This window comes from Cibotium barometz, chromosome 28 (assembly GCF_041138505.1).
Source record: "Cibotium barometz isolate CiBa-2024 chromosome 28, ASM4113850v1, whole genome shotgun sequence".
NCBI lineage: Eukaryota > Viridiplantae > Streptophyta > Polypodiopsida > Cyatheales > Cibotiaceae > Cibotium > Cibotium barometz.
In genome coordinates, this window is record NC_141073.1 from 33,288,716 (window position 1) to 33,308,860 (window position 20,145).

Below are 20,145 nucleotides of genomic sequence, written 5' to 3' on the forward strand. Positions count from 1 at the left end.
GTCCTCATGTGGCAAGGCTCGGTGAGAATCATGCTTAGGGCCATCTTATTGGCCTTACAAACCTTCCAATGATCCTTGTTCCACTTGTCACCACATTTATAGCATAAACCCTTTTCATAAAGGTCATTAATACAATCTTCTCCCAAAACCTCTCTTGTTGGATGCTTTTTCATCAACTTGCTTCCCATCACCATGTGGAGCTCGAGAAAAAGTGTTACCAAATTTGAAATTTCCTCTTCCACCTCTTCCATAGACGATTGGAAATCTAGGAGAACCCATGTGATGGAAACCTCACTTTTTGAACATTTGCCCAAAGTTGAAGTACCAATATCAGCCCTAACTCCCATGTGATAAGCAACTCCACTTGAAGATTTGCCAAAAGTTGAAGTGCCAATATTAGCCCTAACTCCATGCCTTGATCCACTAGCATGTGTATATTTTGCCTCATAGATCTTCGCAACAAGAAGCATGGCTTCCTTGATGGTGTCAGACCTTTGATCCATCCACATCAACCTTGATGTTGTGTTGCAGCCCTTTGATAAACTTCCTCAATTTGTACTCCTCACTCAAATCTTCCACATGAAGTGAAAACTTCATAAACTTGTGCACATAGTCCTTAACACTGCCCGTTTGAGTGAGATCATCCCATTTCTCCATCATCCTTGATCTATTGAGAGGGTTGAAACAAAGATTCTCCTCATTTTAAGCTTAAAATCATCCCAAGTAGTGATCAAATAACCATGAGCATTCAAGTCGCCACCATGCATGGACATAACCTTCTAGATACAAAGTAGCAAACAAAACCTTGGCCCTATCACTACCTACGAGAGGGCTAAGTTCAAACTAAATCTCCATCTTATCAATCCATTCTTCAAATTCATCATTTGATGAACCCTCTCCTTTGAACTTAGTGAAGATAATCTTATCCTTAACACCTTTGAACTCCTCATCATCATCTCTATGAGACGATCACGTTGGATGAAAAGCACCCATATCATTGAATTAAGATGGCCTAATGTGATGATGTCCTGAACCATTGAAATGATGACTTGCCCCAAATCATTGATGAAATGGCCACCCAAGTTATTGGAATGATGATCTTGAAAACTTGGAGAAGCATTCCAATTGCAAAATGGAGGTGGTTCACCTAATGTAATACCTTTTCCTCTTTCCAAAACTTCTCCCTTGCATTGGAGATGCCCTGATGTACTTGTCATATTAGCATTCCCTTGATGCATAGGCATATTTGGAGCATTATTTCCACTTGATTACATAGGCATTATTTCCACTTGATTACATATTTGGAGCATTATTTCCACTTGATTACATAGGCATCCCATAACCACCTTGTTGCATCGGCATTCCAAATGTGCTTGTTCTCCACCTTGGTACATCTTAGGAGGCCCGTAGCTTAATTCAAGTTGATTGAGGGACTAGCTTGATTCAAGTTGATTGAGGGACTAGCTTGAGGTAGTTGTGTAGCATTTGCATTCGAAGTTCCCATGGTAGATCCAAGAGGTTGGGTTCCCAATGCTCAAGATCCCATTGGCTTATTGAGAACTTACTTTCCCTTGCCCAATTCTTGCCTTAAGCTAGTGATTCCTTCATCTCAACAACATGCAAGGTGTTACTAACCTTGCTGAAATTTTGATCCATGGCTTCAAATCTTTGATCCAAGCGGTTAAAGAATTTATTCTCACTTGCATCATTTTGAGATTTTTGGCCTAAGTTCTCCATAAGTTGTACCAATTTGCTCATAGTTCTTTGTTTCTCAATGTTAGTCTTTTGTTTCTCAAGAAACATCTTCTCCAACCATTGCATCATCCCTAGATTCTCAATGGACCCTTGTAATAAGTTTGACCCTTGATTGTTAATTCCATTCGGATTAACACCATGATCCTCAAGTGAGGACATTAATAAGTGTCATGTAAAGGCACTATAAAGGTTGTACATTATGAGAGATTGGCCACCCAAGGCCTAGTTAGTAAGTTTTGGGCGCCCAAGTGTGAATAAGGGCCAATTGTATATAAGGTATTTTCTCATAATGAAAAGGACACAATCCTCTTTGTGCTATTGAGAGCTCTTCCCTTGTACTTTGTGAGAGAGTGAGGAGGAGAGCATTCTAGCATTGTGCTATTGAGAGCTCTTCCCTTGTACTTTGTGAGAGAGTGAGGAGGAGAGCATTCTAGCATTGTGCCTCTTTTATGCTTGTGTGTTTATGCTTGTATGAGAGTGTGATTGGCCTATGCGATGGTGTGAGTGACTCCACGGTGACAGTGTGGAGGTGGAGTTTGGAGTTTGGAGCATATAAGCGAGCTTGGAGGCCTCAGGAGACACGAGCTCGAAGCATTGGTAAGTACCCCAAGATGGTTGTGTTCTATTGTGCTTGTCCAATAGGTGAATGTGTGTAGAGTTCACTCTTGGAGGTGTGGTAGCCCATAACATTTTTAGCACCGCTGCCGGGGAAACGCCTTTGTTTCTTCCATACTCTTTGAGTTTCAGCTCCCATTGCATAGTATTCATTGTTACCTTTGCATTTTTGTAATGCATTGTGTGGAAAATGGAAGGATAAGGTGTGTGTGATTGAGAAAAAAAATATAGTTTTGATGTTGTGAATGTTGTGGAAAGTAGTTTAGGAAAGGATTCATTGGTTACCCTTGAAAAGTTTGATGTTAGCACCACAAAAAACCACCAATGTGAAGAATCAAGTTGGGTGTTGTTTTCTTCTTTTTTCAAAAAATTCAAAAAATCAAAAACATAAGGGACCATTGATTGAGCCAGGAACTTGCATTTCATTCCCTAGCATTGGCACAATCTATTTTTTATCATTTGGATAAGTATTATGCAACCAAGACTACAAATTGCCGATGCAAAAAACTCCACGTGAAAGTGTAAGAAGTTGTTCACGACGTGAACCATTTTCCTGCAATTTCACGCCGCGAGTCGCTCACAAAATCAGTGTCGGGATTTTTTGCCAAAATCATGGGATTACATTTAAAAAATAGAAACCCTTATCCTGACACCTCTGACATGATTCAGTCCACCAAAAATTGGATCACGTGAAAGTGGAGTAGACTTTCACGAGCGACGTGAACCATTTTCGAAGCAGTTCAAGACGTGAAACACTTTGTTTCATGACATGAACTAAATCCTCTTGTTTCACGAGAAGTGTTTCACGAGAAGGCCAAAACCAATGAATTGACAAAACTAAGGTTGTAAGGGTTGGCTAAAGAAGGAATTTAATCTTAAGGAGGGAAATTGGATCACGTGAAAGTGTAGTAGACTTTCACGATATGAACCATTTTAGTGAAGTAGTTCACAGCATGAAACACTTTTTGTTTCACGACGTGAACTGTTTTTTCACGACGTGAACTGAGTCCTGCTATTTCACGATGTGAAATATTCTCTGCTAATTCATGCCTCCTGAACAGAGCGATTGAACCAAGAGTTGAATCAATTTGGGTTGGATAATATCTTAGCAAATCATACATACATGCATTTAAGATGTGGAAAACTCATCCGGAGACGATCTTACGCGTGACGATAGTGCATCGAATCATCCAGGAACTTCCTACCAAAGAAGTGTAGGATTGGGACAGTCCGCAAGCACACACTTGAGTGTCTTGAGAAACCTGACCACCGCAGAAACCAGTAGTGAGGAATCCATGGAAGAAGGGATGAGATACACTGGGTTTGGGGAAGGTGACAAACCACACTCTCCAACCAAGTCCAGTGGGATCATTGATATAGTCCGGTGATTTTTTGGTCTCCAAACCAGTCATGATGAAGAAGGGCAATCTGTGGGCATGGGTCCGTCAACTAGCATTGGACTCGGTCCAAGACAAGAAGGGCCATTCCAGATGTTGAATTCTAGCATTGGACTCGGTCCAAGACAAGAAGGGCCATTCCAAATGTTGAATTCTAGGCTGTCAAATACTGGCACCCCTCGAATTAGATGAGATATGGAAAGTGCAGTTGGGACGGGTCAAATATTCTTTCCCACCACCGAGGAAATGGAATTGGACCTCCAACGAAGTGAGGTGGAATGACTCCGAGAATTGAGCTTAAGGAAACAAGAGCTTGATACTTGTAGGACAAGAGCTGCGAGAAAGGAGATAGATAATGTTAACCATCTCCAATCATGATGAAAGGAATCTGAATATGCTACAGGTAGAAGTGATGGGGATATTCCAAACCTAGAACCCATCAATGAGGAATCCAGAATGGAGGAAGGGTTTACAACCAGAGAAGAAGAGGGTAACATAGCTAACTTGGGGACCGGCTCTATACCAAGAAGGACATAGAGCTAATGATCAATCACCCTACATTCTTACAAGATATGGAGCTCTTAATTATATAAAGATGCACAGAGGCTACTATTAGGGAATCCCACGAGGGTACCACAACCGGACAAGTCCACAAACCTGAGATGCCAAGAAGAGCCAATATGGGTAGGGGACGAGGTCTAGGAAGGGGGGGAGCATTTCCCCAGAGACCTAGAAACGATCCAACCATGGACCTTAATGGAGCCACAAGGGCATACTTGTTAAATATTGCAGCTCTAAGATGGGTAGGGGGATGGTCAGGGAGTTAGGTTCTACTCCTCTAGAACCCTGACCTTTCCAGATGAAACCCCATATCATCTCAAAACTTGTCCATTAATTATCTGGGGATGGTCATCCTATCCAGCATGTAAAGATTTTTGAATCTACATGTGAAACCTACGGGCTGGTGACCATGATACATGCTTTTTCGCTGACCTTAGAAGGAAAAGCTCATCAGTGGTTCAGAACCCTTAAGCCCGAGGACAAGGTTAACTTCACCAGGTTAAAAAATGTTTGTGCCCAGCTTTGCACGTAGTGGGTGACATATGGAGCCCTGTGGCCCAACTACATAACATCAAACAGAAGGAAGATGAGTCTATGAGAGACTATGTTTCTCGCCTGAATTCAAGATGCAAACTTCGGGAAAGATTGACAGATGATCAATTGTTACCTTGTTTCAGGAGAGGGGTTAGAGACCGTAAAATGCATGATTACTTGGTACTAGCCCGCCGGCCAGCTACCCTTGATGCATGCTGCAAATTGGCAATCGAAACCGAAGATAACATGTTAGAATTGCCACAACCTGAGGATGTTAGAACATCGATAGCAACCACGACTTTGCGTGTCTCGAGTCATTAAGAAATCGGAACTCAAAGCAAGCAAGTGGGACATATGACTGTGGATGAGCTCAGCAATACCATATTGGAGAAATTAAAGGTAAGGGAAGGAAGAGAGATGTCAGGCGCCATGGGCATAGTCACCTTTACCCCTGCCGCCGCCGCCGCAGGGAACTGGTGTGGTGTTCCATGTGCAGACTAAATCAAACTACCGCTGAATGTCCACAATTAAGGGCAAGACCATTACTGTATTGTGCGCATTGTGTAAAATTGGGCAATCATGACACATCATCCTGTAGATTTCTAAGTTTTCAAATTATAGCACAACTGCAAACAAATAGAGCCCCATGCCGGCACCACCTGTGTAAACCACCGCATTGCTATACAACCCAACTCTTCTTACTTACCTAGGGGGATGTCCTGGGTACAAGACGCTTTGCCCTTGCCACCACCAACTCTACCACCACAACCACCATAGGCCAAGATAAATCAAGTAGTGATTGAAGATCCATCAGAAGATGTTGAACTAGCGCGGGAACTAGAATTTAGTGGGGAATACTATGAGGATATGGGTGAGGTCACGCCAGAGTATTATGTCCTACAGATAACAAGCCAGTACCTGTGTTTCAAACCACGGTACAGTGGAAGGGCAAGGAAATCAACTCAAATCTAAGAAGAGGACCTTTACAATGCTATGGCTGCGATGGGCCACATCGAGTCGCCGAATGCCCAAATAAGAATATGACTTATACACACCAGCCACAACAAGTGGTGACCATGCCTAATGACATGCCAGTGCTGCTCACTTGCACTAAGTGTGGAATCGATCATCTGATTAAAGATTGTCCCTACCGAATCGAGCAAGTGGTTCCGCTTCAACTGCCAATCAGGCCACCATTCGTACCATTAGTGTACAATCTGGGAAGATCACACTGCTCAATGTCCTAACACGAACTCAAGCTCAATTAGGTGACAAAGGAAGGAACCGGACGGATGCTACTATTTCCAAATCAGGTCGCATGAGAAGAGTGAAGAAATTAGGAAAGGGGGGCACACGGGTTACAATCCAAGACGGATCTGAAGAAGATACAATTGACATCGGATCCACACAATCAAAGGAAGAGGGGGTTCAAGGGATCAATCTGGAAGGATTAGATCTGGCAAAACAACAAGAACAACCATCAACTCCAAAGGGGGTTGGTGAATACCCTGATGTCGACGAAGAAATAAGGAAGTTAGAGGATGCCAAAGCTTTAGTTGAAAAGTACCAACAAATTCATGAAACTAAGCCAAGGGGGCCAGCAGCGGAGTAAGGGATACCATTTATCCACAAGATGAACCACCCCGCAATACCCACCCCGATTCTGGAGGGAATTGAAGAAGACTCCCAAACAAACACAATGACTAGAATGTTTGAGGAAAATGAGTTGGGGGGTTCCATTCACTCCTTCCCCAGGGAAGAATACGAGACACCTCGATGGGAAGAACACTCTATGTGCGCTTTTGCTGCACAGGTCGTAGCTGGGGACTTGCCGGACACCGTATGCGAGCCACGAATGGCTGCAAGCATACAACCAGGAAGGCAAGCTCAAAACAGAATGCAAAAGGTGTGTCACTCACCGCTTAACTGCCGCCTTGAAGGATTCCCGCGTCGCAGCCGTGAAGGAGGAGCCGCCGTCGCCGCTCTACCGCCTCTCCGCCGCCGCCGTGCCGCTACACAGTGCTCGATCGCTCTCTCACTCACTCTCTCTCTCTCTCTCACAAACGCAGGAGAAGGAAACCAAAGAGATAAGGCAAGAGCACTCTTGTATTCACAACACATGAGAATGAGGATTTTAGGGTTACATTTGACTCATATAGGTGACTTGGCCGTTCACACTTGGGCGCCCATACATGGCCGGCCGACCCTAACCCTTATCCTACTGATATCCAAGGTGCGCCTCTCATCGGCGATCACCCAATCCCTTCATCCTTAACATATGGTGCCGACAAGCCCGGCCCATGACTCAGAATATTTAAATTAATGACGTAAAATATAGTATGTCGCAATGTCCGCCATGGGTTAACATGCCCCCCTTCCTGATGTAGATTCCGTCCTCAGAAGCTATGGTATGGTAAGCTCGAGAGGGTTGTTGTGGTAGACCGTCTGCAAAACAGGGAAGTAGAGTGAAGGTATGCTGGAATTCAAAAGATATAAAGTGTATAAATTCAAGCATGTGAGACCACAATGGATGATGCTATTAGAACTTAGTTTAAGGGTACATGAGTGAGCTAGTGTAGCAAATTAATAGGAGTTTAAAATTATTGAAAGGAATTCAAGAGTTAGCAAGGTGTCAAAGGTTAATCAAGGTTTATAACTGGCCTAAGTCAAGGAAAATAACCAAGCTTAATAAATAAACAGATGACTATACTATGTCTACTCTAAGAACAAGTAGTTACCACGAGCCTAGGGACACAAGAAACATCAGAGTTACAGGAGCCTTTTGCCTTTATTTTTTTTTATTTTTATTTTTTTGCACATGACAATTTTTATACACAATGGCGACCTTCCTAAGGCAAAACTAACATCGATCCTGGTACCATGTTTAACACAAGGCATTATCCAGGAATCTATTAGCTCACTTTAGGCAAGGCTACCCCCTACCAACCAAGGCATCGGTCTGGAGTAGAATACTCCTCGCCTACCAAGTATCAATAAGGCGATAGGCCAACATTAAAGCACATCATAGACTTGTATTGCCATTTATTGTAGGCTTTTTTTTTTTAAAAGTTTGTTTTGATCTTCGCTCCTGAACTAAAATGTGTTCTTACATCTTTTCGACAAGGGGTAAAATCTATGTCCTAGAGGTCAACACACACACAGCCAGGTGTTCAAACATTAAGATGGTTTGACCCTAGACCTAAGACAATCGTATTCCAAGGTTAACTAAAGACGTCATGCTGCCTAGGAATATTTCCAATAAAGTTAAGCTCATTAATGATTTACACTAGCATGCAAGCAACTTCAAAAACTAAGTAGTACATTGATAATTTCCATGTGGTCATGCATTATAGTTTATGCAATTGATTGAACAGTAAAAACGAAAGAGAGTGGGTATGGAAGAATTACACCTGTAATTGGAGATCTCCTTGATTTGACGAGACAGCTTGCAATTTGATGTAGATATATTTTGATGAACGTTGCGGCAGTCTCTGGACTTGGAAGCGAACCCACCTCAAACTTTTTAACCTGTACAATCAACTAACAAGCACTATACCTCGAGAGGCACATCAGTGTGAAAATTTCAAGACTTGTTTAAGGAATCTAAACTAGAAAAAACTTGGAAACGCTAACCTACCTACCAGTCACCACACTACTACTGAGGATACGGTAAGAGGATGTTGTAGAGTCCTGGCTCTAGCCCTAAGGCTAAGCCTCTATCCGCATCATCCAAATAAATAAAATCAACCTCAGTAGTGCCATGAGTTTCATCCGTCCATTCATCATTGTCAGATATTTCCTTTTCATTTTCCCATCCACATAAACTCATCAAAAATGTAACCATGCGAGGATAGTCATCTTGTGGAAAAGGAAAGCATTGGGCTATCGGGGATATGTCCTCTACGGAGTAGGGGTCGGTCATGGTCAATAGGCGAATTAGCCATTCTAATTCCTCAATATTTTCCTCTCTGGCTAGTACATCTATATGATCCCATTCAGTTTCAATTACAGGATAGCACATGTGGAATATCTGAGAAAGGTACAGATGATACCTCTCACCAAAGGTAGGAGTGGATGAAGTGTATGATGATCGGGCATCTGCCATATCTGCAAACACAGATATAGCATCAGTAGGTTTATGACAGGACAATCTAGTTCTTGATTGTATACGGATATCTCTGCTCTTAACGTGCTCTTGCTCTTTTTACTATTTTTTTATTTTGTTTTCTTTGTTTTGTTTATGTATGAAGCTATATATATACATCCCCTTGAATTTGGCAATTACATGGTCAGGGGAGAAGGTTAAGGAGGAAGCATTAGAATGTCGAGCGTGAGTACATGCTCCCCCTTTCCTTGGGTAGATCATATTATTTGCAATGATGTTGCAGCCTCTTGGAACCAATTTGTCCAGCGGGTCATAGGTTGTGATGTGGGCAAATAGCTTTTTATGACCCTTGTGGCCACATCCAATTGTAGAGATGGTAGTGTACGCTCCCATTGACGAATGGAGGAAATGGTTTCCGACGATACTATTACAAGGGGAGACGTAGACTCATCGGTTTTTTGTTGGGTGTTGACAAGAGTAGGTGTAGAGCATGTAGAAACTTCTATATGATTGTGTGCCTGGCATGAGGAGCTAGAAGCTTCATGTGGCTCCCCCCTTCCTGAGCTAGGTGGTAATGATCGATATCGTTTGGGAATCCAAACTAACTCTGGAAGTGGTGCGGAGCACTCTGTTACCTTTCCCTTACCACGGTCTTGAATTGTCATTGGGGTGGCAACAATTGGTTTGCAAGGTTTTATAGGTGATGTAGAGGGATTCACCTTATGTTTAGGAACCCAAATCTGGTCATTCCCCTCGTAGTACCCTTGGGCTACTAATAATTTTTTAGGGATCCACCGCAATGTTACATTGCCCTTTCTCGGGTGGGTAGCTACTTTCCTTTTACGAGGCTTCTTGGTGACTGAACGAGATTGAGCAGGGGAAGTAGCTGTTAACGAAGCTTTGGGGACCCATTTATATGTACTCTTTGGCATAGTAAGCGAAGCTTTAGGGACCACCTTGCCTGTTTCCACTCTTGGCGTTGAAGCGTTAGAGGGGTGGCCAACAATCGAAGATGGTTTTGCCACTGGACTTTGTGATTTTTCGTTATCTAATATTTGAGTGGATGACTTAGGTGCGGGATTTTGAGCGGTCAGACCTAGTGTTGGTTCTTGCGTTGTGACTTGTCTGGTTGCCCAATCGATATTGCACTTGGTGGCCATCATCCATTTACGCCCTAAGATTACAGTCCCTTCCATGGTACCAGCAGGCATAACCAAAAAGCTTTGAATTATGGTTCCCTTGTCATAAGCAACCGAAGTGTGCAGAATTCCTGAGACAGGGGTTTTCTTCTTGCTGATTCCTTGAACTTGGATAGAACTCTTGGATAAAGGTGGTTTTCCCAGTTGACACCACACGCCATATGATAGCAAATTGTGTTGAGCTCCTGTATCCAATAATGCATTATACAGCACCTCCCCGTAAGGACTCTGTAACTCAATTGGGTATCTTAGAGGTGGGTCAGATTCCAATGCATCCTCCTCTGCTTCCTCGAAAAATACTTGCGTAATCCCCAAGTTGGCTTCTCGTTGTCTCCTAGCACGCTGTTGACGTTCTTTGGCTTCGACTCTTGCTTGTATCTTTTTAAGCTCAGCCTGTTCTTTAGCTGCCTTCTTTTGATGGATTGCGTGTAACTCCTCCTGGCTCAAGGGGTCATAGTATCTTTTGAATTTACTCCCATTAAGGAATCCAATGGTTTCAACTCCGTCGAGAGTCTCCACTCTGATGGTACCTTGCGGTGTAATTTCACATACTCTATATGGTCCCTTACCAGCATATTTGAGCTTCTTCTTTTCATTTCGCACTCCATACATCAGGACTTTATCCCCAACCTTGATGTCCTTGTCCTTTAGATGGCGATCAAACCATTTTTTCCTTCTATCCTTCTCCACAAGGGCATTGTATACAGCCAATTGTCTTTCTTCGTTTAGTCGCTCAAGGATATACAGACGCTCTGCTAAGGGATTACCATCCCAACCCTCTTGAGTAGCAACACGAAGACTAGGAATGACAAATTCCCACGGCATGACTGCTTCTTGGCCATATACCATTTTGAATGGTGTGCAATTAATAGCCACTTTGTACGCAGTACGATAGGCCCATAAAGCTATCGTGAGCTTTAGATCCCAATCCGTGCGATGAGCTTCAACTGTCTTTGTCAAAACAGAGATTAATGTCTTGTTTGTACTCTCGGCTTGGCCATTCGCTTGCGGATAATAAGGAGTAGATTTGTGATGGGATATCATGAAATTTGTTGTGAGCTCCTTAATCACGTCATTTATAAAATGCGTTCCATTGTCGCTCACAAGTTCAAAAGGACAACCGAATCGTGTGATTATATTTTCAAAGAGGAACTTGGCTGTTGTCCTCGCATCTGCCTTACGTGTTGCTTTCGCTTCAGCCCATTTGGTCATATAGTCAGTGGCCACAATAATATAGCGAGATTGTGTGTTTCGGGCCGCTGGACTAATTGGACCTACAAAGTCTAAACCCCACTTTTCAAATGGTTGGTTTACTTTGATCGGATGTAGGGGCATCTGATCTTTCCTCTGGGGTTTCTTATATCGTTGGCATTCATCGCAACCCTTCACAAAGAGTGATGCATCTTGGAACATAGTGGGCCACCAATACCCTGATTGTAAGATCTTTCGCGCAGTTAAGTCTCCTGAGAAGTGACCACCGGCTACGCCCATATGTGCCTCTTGCAAAATGTATAGATATTCATCCTCTCGGGCACAACGCCTAAGAACGTCATCCTTTCCTCTTTTATAAAGAGTCCCTGCTATCAGGCAATAGGGTTCGCATTCTTTGATTAGCTTTCGAGCTAGATCTTTACGAAGCTCCTTGGGTGGAAAGCCATTAACCAAAAAGTTAACAATCTTCTCACTCCATTCAGGCATTGTCTCCACCATGAACAGGGAAGTGTCAGGTAAGTCATCATCAACCCCTGTAGGAGCTTCACCATTGGGTATGCGAGACAAATGATCAGCCATAACATGTTTCTTGCCAGGTCTCACAACAACCGTGAAATCAAACTCAAGAAGAATCAATAGCCATCGTGTGATTCTTCCTGTGGAGCATGGTTTATTTACCAGATACAACAATGCTTGATGATCCACATAGAAAACAAACTTGGTGGCAAGGAGGTAATAACGAAATTTCCTTACTGCATATATCATTGCCAACCCTTCTCGCTCCGTAGTGGTGTAGTTCATCTCAGCATCGTTCAACTGGCGACTGGCAAAGCTAATGGGGTAGTCTAGCTTATGTTCTCCAGGTTGAGTTAACACACACCCAATAGCAAAGTTTGATGCATCAATATGCACATGGAAGAGTAAATCCCAGTTAGGCATTCTCAAGATTGGAGCACTCGCCAAGGCCTTCTTTAATAGCTCATAGGCACGGTCACATTCTTCGGTCCAAATAAACTCGATGAGAAGCTTATACAATGGTCGAGCTATCTCGGCGAAGAAGAGAATAAATCTTCGATAATAACCAACGTGGCCCATAAAGCGTTGGACTCCCTTGTAGTTGGTGGGTGGGGGTAATTCCAGAATGACCTTGATTTTACTTTCGTCAGTGGAAATCCCATTTTTGGACACCATATGCCCTAAGATAACTCCGTGTTTAACCCAGAATTGGCATTTGAAAGGATTCAATGAGATGCGATATAATCTACACCTTTCAAATATTTTTCGTAAACACATCAAGTGCTCGTCCCAAGAGGAATGAACACAAAGATCATCTAAGAAAGCTTCACAGAAGTCCCTTAGATATTCCTTAAAGGCCGTGTTTATCAATCGTTGGAATGTTGCAGGTGCATTGGTCAAGCCAAAAGCCATGACGCGAAAGGCAAACACTCCAAACTCCGTGATAAATGCTGTTTTAGCTTGGTCCTCGACTGCAATTGTGATCTGATTGTAACCCGAGTACCCATCTAAAAAGCTATATGCCTCCTTGCCTGCCACTCTTTCAAGAACATGTTCAGAATATGGCAAGGGGTAATGATCCCTTCTGGTGGCTGCATTAACCTTTTTGAGATCAACGCACACTCTGAGTTTCCCATTCTTCTCTGGCACGATGACTATCGGAGAAACCCATTCTGAGTGCTCAATTGGGTATATGAATCCACATTTTACCAGCTTTTCAATTTCCTCTTGTACAATCTTTGCGTACTTAGGATTCATTGGGTAGGGACGTTGCTGGACTGGTTTAGCAGTGCTAATCATTGGAATCGTGTGTTGCACCACCGAGGGTGGAACACCCTTCATATCATGATATGTCCAAGCAAATATGTCCTTGAATTCTTTAAGAAGCTTCGTAAGTGCAGCTTCTTCCGCCTTGGTGAGGTCTTGAGCAATATAAACTGGTTTAGACTCCTCACCCGGATCTGCTAAGTCTATCTCCTTAACTACCGCAGGGCCATCGTAGACACCGCTACTCCCATTGGTAGGCGTTCGTTGGGCTTTTGTGTAGACCACTTTACGTTCCCCTGTGGTGAATGATTTGAAATGCTCGGGTGCGGGGTGTAAGTCTACTGGTTCTTGTTGTGCCAGACTTTTTTCTTTCAATTCCGCTTCCTTTTGTTGTTGAGCCAACTCTTGGTTTTGCCGCCTTCTTGCAGTACGACTTAGTTTCGGCTTCTCTTCGATTTCTAATTGGGCGACGTCATGAGGTTGCGGAATACACCACATGACGCTTTGGAGGTATTGTCCCCAATTATCCGCTATCTTCCGATGAGCATCAATGGCTCCTACATAACTAAGCCATTCTGCAGTGGATCTTTCCTTGTTTATTGCAGTTCGTACATTAGCTCGATAGCGTTGGCGCTTATGTCTCATTTTCTTCTTACCAAGTTTTTGATTTTTGTTTCTATCCGATTCGGACTCACTTGGTCGATCTTCACTTTCGGATGAACTGCAGGAGGCCACTGTCCTAGGCCTTAAGCACCTTGCTTCCACATTTGGGTGAATATTTGATTCATTTTCCCCATCAGGCTCAGGGTCAGTTTCTTCTTGAGATTCATACTCAGAGTTGCATTGGTCAGAGTCTTCGCTACTTTCATTGTCGGTGGAGTTTGCCACGTTCTCGCCATCAGGAGTCATGTGCATAACACCTATCATGTTTATTGGCACTAACGGTGGCATATCTTGCCCTTCAGGTGTTACCCAACTTGTGCCTCTATTTCCCCATGTGTCTATGGTTGCCGCTAGGTGTACCCAATCCACGTTATCCGACTCAGTCATACCCAGTAGGACATCCATATAAGGAGAATCTTTCCCATCATCAGTCTCTTTTTTGCATGTATAGCAATACCTTAATGGGGCAGAGTGAACAGTGGTATCCGATCGATTATCGATGATAACCTTGCTTCCTAAAGGATGTGCACGACCATTCTCAAGATCAACTCGAATGACAGAGTCCTGGAATTGTAGGTAGACATGGTTTTTCGACCAGTCATGTACCATTTGTGCTTCCCTCATGAAAGGACGTCCTAAGATCATTTGATATGACATAGGATGCTTGGAGAAATCCATTACAATGAAGGTATGTTTTACCTTGTATCCCAGGACCTTGATCTTAAGGTCCCTTAACATTCCAATAGGTTTAGCTATGGTTCCGTTTGCCATCTTAACCACTATGTTTGTGACTTCGAGGTGAGGCCTTCCCATAGATTCCCAACAGTTTTTAGTCACAATGCTCACTCCAGCACCACCATCAAGGATTCCCTTTAGAGTTAATCCCTTGGTAGTAATGGGGAGGGTGGCATTAGATTCGTCACCTTCAAAGTACTGTCCCAACTTGTTCACAGGTATTTCCACGACCGAATCTTCATCAAAGTTGGGTTGTAGATCCCAATGCTCCCCTTCATCTTGAAGCGTGTCGGGTCTATCCATATTTGCAAATTGTGGTAGCCCCGCCTTTAGTTCTCCATTGAGAAATGCCCGAAGAGCTAAGAATAGCTCAGGATCTCCGTATAATTTGGATATGATCGTGGTTCTGATCTCAGAGGACATGAAATCCATTAGCTTAGACACATTCAACGGTACTTTTCGAGACATCGCCCCTTGACTAGGGACTGGTGAAGATGGAATCACTTCCTCTTCGATGGGGTCAGGCATTCCCTCACTAAACATTCTTTCCAGCAAGAAGGGTGTTTGCCCACTTCCAGATGTCCTATCCTCACTTTCTTCCCGAATGATACTAGGTATAGCTAATGGTTTATGGTTCCGGTGAGGCTGAACTTGCGTAGGAAACACTGTGTCTGGAATTTTGATTTTTCTCGGGTTTGGCTCCAGTTCTCTTTGTGTCTCTTCCACCAAACCCCTTAAGTGTTGCACTTGTTCAATCTCCTCAACTGGGTTTGGGTAAGTTCCAATCTTTTTCTTGAGGGTTTTTGGCCCACGTGGCTTGTCTTGGGGAGTCTCAGTCAGTTTGGGTGGTCGAGGGGGCATTAACTGACTTGGTTGTGGGGCCGAGGAAGTTTCCTTCCGTTTCCCCTTATTTTTGTACTCGCTTGATTCTCCTTCATTGAGCTCCCGAGTGGGTTCCTCCCTTAAGGTAGTGGCTTTGGTCCCCATGGTTTCTATTGAATCGGAATCATCTTCAGGATCATTCATATATACGGGGTCGTCTCCTGTCCCTATGTTAGTCTTTGAACTAGGCTTGGAGCTCGTGGCATTAAGCGATCTCTTCCGTCGTGTTTTCTTTTTCTTTGCCTGAGCGATTGATGCAGTATCCCTTTCTTCAAGAATGTAGTTTTGATTTTGAAGCATTGACCGTGTAACTACATTCGCGGGTACAACGGGTGTGGTTCTTCGTGCTTGGTTGGTGACCTCAACCAAATTCAATGGCGTAATCTTGGGTGCATTAGGATTATGTGGACATTGAGCGATCAAATGATCTATGCCACAACGATTACATGTAAGTACCGGCATTCCCGATGTGCTCCCTTGATTTGGTTGCATTTGAGTAGCGATCTTCTGTAACCTATTAGGGCACTCCGCTACACGATGCGGTCCACCACAATCATAGCATTGAAGAGGTGGTCTCCTCGCCATGGTATTAAGGTTTTGCCCTCTTGTGACAAGAGCAGCCGCTTGATATACAGGCTTGACTTGCCCGAAATGATCCTCCATGTAGTACTGGGGAATCATTTCAAACGTATCAATCCCGTATGGAGCAGTGGGGTCTATCTCCTCTTCATACTCCCCACATGCACTATGTGACTCACAACCCATCTGGTTTACAGGGGTAATCCTTGGATGTGGAGGTTGTGGTCCTAGCACTGGCGGTGGTAACGGCACAGACTGGACTACATTCGGATTCCTTGGAACTATGTGCTGTGACGGTTGCTCGATAGGTTGTGCAGGCATTAGCGCGGGTACTTGAGGTGTGTTTGACCAAGCTAGTGGTGCCTGGTTTGCCAACATTCGCTTAAGTGTTAGGCAATCTTTAGATTGATGGCCATACTTACCACATGCATTGCAATTCCCATTGAATTTGACTCTGAATGTGGGACATTCACTCGTGCTATGTGGTCCTAAGCACACCGAACACCATTGTTGCTCTCTCCTTGGGTACATATGGCTATTCTGAGGAGCTCGATTACCCCTGAAGTATTCTTGGAGAGCCTTAGTAAGGTCGGTCACAGACATTTCAGATATCTTGGGCTCCTTGGCAATTGGTTTTACCGTCATTGGCTCGTGCCCAGATACTTGCGAACTAACGGATTTTGTTTCTGAAGACACCTTTTTACCTGCAATCATCAAGTTGTCTTCTAACTGGATTGCATTGGCAGTGACTGCTTCCCACGTTGTAAGACCTCTAATGACTAGGCCATTGTAAATGTCCTCGTGGCGCAATCCTCGGATGAATCTATCGAGGAGTTGGTTGTTATTGAAGCGTTCATCGGGAGTGCAGCGAGAATTTAGATGCTTCAATCGACTTATAAAGTCTCTCACTGACTCCCCTTCCTCGCGTTCAGCTTTTTGGAGTTGAGATGCTACCCCCCAAAGCACACCCTCACGTATGTATTCTTTCAAGAACAATCTCTTGAGAGTGGGGTAGTGAGTGCGCTCTTCAACCCTTAAGGTTCGATACCAATCTCCGGCCTTCCCACTCAAGGTTAAGCCTAAGGCTTTACACTTATGCAGCTCATTGTGTTCTTCCAAGGAATCACACACGTGCTCAAAGACTTCAATGTGCTTCCTAACATCCTCGTTACCACTGAAGTTTTGAGTGAGCTTAGCCACTTGTACTGCCTTGCTTCTAGGTTCTCTCTCAGGCATACCCCGCATGTTTTCCGCAATAGATCGTCCGATCGTTTGAGCAAACGCTGCGAGATCACCTAGGTGAGCAGGCATAGTTGGTGGAGGCACTTCTGGGATAGCCTGGCTGATAGGAGTTGGCGTTGGTCTTAGTAGGTTGGCAAATGACGTAGGATATGATATGTGACTAGGCCTAGCTCCCCTTGGATAATGGTTATGATAAGGCGGTCTTGGAGCATACGCCATTGGCATACTAGGAGGCGTAGGAGCTACATGAGCATGAGTAACAATAGGTACATAAGGTCGATAGGCACTGGCACGCACTGTTGTAGGTACTGTTCCACTAGGTAGCGGTGTCGTACTAACTACAGCGGCAACAGGTGCACTTTCAGCTATGCTCATCATTGGGGTAGGCATTGCAGATTCCCTAATGGAAAGTTGAGCCAAGGTTGGAAAGCTAAAGTTACTGCTCGTGGGCTCAACCTGCATTGAGACTCCAGGCGAAACAACATATGAAGGGTCTATGGGACTCACCGAGGGAGTCTCCAATTGTGATAGGGTTGGTTGTTTTGCCTTGCCCGTATCCAAAAATCTCATAGGGCCAGTGGAAACTAAGTTCACTCCCCTATTTTGCCTCTCAATTTGGATAATTCTATGAATCACCTCACATATCATGTGTTGTTGCTCCTCTAGATTAGTGGCGCTAGATGTAGATCGTAGGACTTCTAACCAACCTACATGATATGTGTAACCCGTGTATAGGTCCGTTAGAGTCTCTGTGTGTAGATCATATTCCCAATTTTCATTGAGAAATATCCCATCCAGACTTGGTGTGCCAAACGGTTCTCTTGAAGTGGACGCAATGTCACTTCTTATGGATTGGCTTCTAGGGACCTCTACTTTAGGAAGAGCATCGGAATGTGGTAGCTCAGTAGGGCCCTCATTAAACGAAGTGGGTAGAATATCCACATGGACACTCTTTGGGAGGGTAGGGTCTACATAAGATGTGAATGGCGAATCTACTACCCCTCCCTCCTCACTTACTTCGCTTGTCGCATGTTCAGAGCGTGTAGCTCTACTAAAGGTCTCTATTAGACGACTAAACATGCTAGATCCGGGCTGTGGGGCCCACACTGGCATGTTTTGGCTTGTCTCCTCAGGGTTCTTGGTAGGGTGCCCTTCCATGGCTTCTGAGTCGCAGGATGAGTCACTATCCACTATTCGTGGATCTTGGGTTGCACTCCCTTGGGTTCCAGCCGAGCGAAGGCCAAGATGCCAACGTGGAGGGATGGTCTGAGCCTGCGTAGACTGAAATGCTTTCTAGTGGCTCAGACTCCAGCACCCGACCAGAGCGTAGATGCATGTGATGTGGGTACCCTACGTGCGTTGGTAACTACCCTTGAAACTCACACAAGTGGTTTCTTAGGGTATTTTGCACCTCGTTTTTACTTGTTTTTAGATTGTTTTTAACTCGTTTTTGACCCCCTTACTTACGGTCGAACTTGGACTAGGGCGTGTGATAGCTCGAAACGAGCGTATCGTTTAAAGGGTCCTAGTGTGCTTTACAGCACCATGTTCGCCTATATAAAGCTCCTGTAGTCCTCAAAATAGTCCGTTTCCTTTGGGGGGAAGGGGCAAAAGCCTATTTGCTTGTGGAGGAAAGGGTGAGGGCTTTATCCCACATGCTCACTTTACTCCTTGGGGAGTGGGCTACATATAGGGCACGACTTCCCATAAGCTCTCACTTGAGAGAAAGCTATGGAGGCTCACTCTCCTATATATATATATCAAAAGACCGAGACCGAGGCCGGGGCCGTGGGTCGTGGGTCAATTGGGGTTCTTTCTTTTCAAAATTTTTTTCTCCAATTAGAAAATCTTTCCTCTCCACATGTTTGGTTCTTTCTTTGAAAATAAAATTTAATTTTTTTCTTTTTTATTTTTTATAATTTTTTTATTTTTTATTTTCTGTTTTTTTTTGTGAGATAAGTTTCCTAGGGTTTCCTTAGGGTTCAGCCTTGGCCGCGGTGCAGTTCGCACACACAGCACAGATCTGGGGATTCAGAAATCCCTCTCACATGCAGAAACCAGATAACAAAACGTACGCCCACACGCGGAGCGAAAATATAACAAAAGAAACAGGAATACAGAAGACAAATTGCAGAAACAGAGATTGAAAACCACAGAAACACCTCAACAGCAACACAGACGCCTTTCCTACAGTGTAGATTAAACTTCACGCAGTAGCCGAGCTGCAAACTGGAGCTTGGTGCAGGGCAACTCCCCGGCAGCGGCACCAAAAATGTGCGCTTTTGCCGCACAGGTCGTAGCTGGAGACTTGCCGGACACCGTATGCGAGCCACGAATGGCTGCAAGCATACAACCAGGAAGGCAAGCTCAAAACAGAATGCAAAAGGTGTGTCACTCACCGCTTAACTGCCGCCTTGAAGGATTCCCGCGTCGCAGCCGTGAAGGAGGAGCCGCCGTCGCCGCTCTACCGCCTCTCCGCCGCCGCCGTGCCGCTACACAGTGCTCGATCGCTCTCTCACTCACTCTCTCTCTCTCTCTCACAAACGCAGGAGAAGGAAACCAAAGAGATAAGGCAAGAGCACTCTTGTATTCACAACACATGAGAATGAGGATTTTAGGGTTACATTTGACTCATATAGGTGACTTGGCCGTTCACACTTGGGCGCCCATACATGGCCGGCCGACCCTAACCCTTATCCTACTGATATCCAAGGTGCGCCTCTCATCGGCGATCACCCAATCCCTTCATCCTTAACATATGGTGCCGACAAGCCCGGCCCATGACTCAGAATATTTAAATTAATGACGTAAAATATAGTATGTCGCAATGTCCGCCATGGGTTAACACTCTATATCCAAGGAACCCAGGGATATAGGAAGCCTA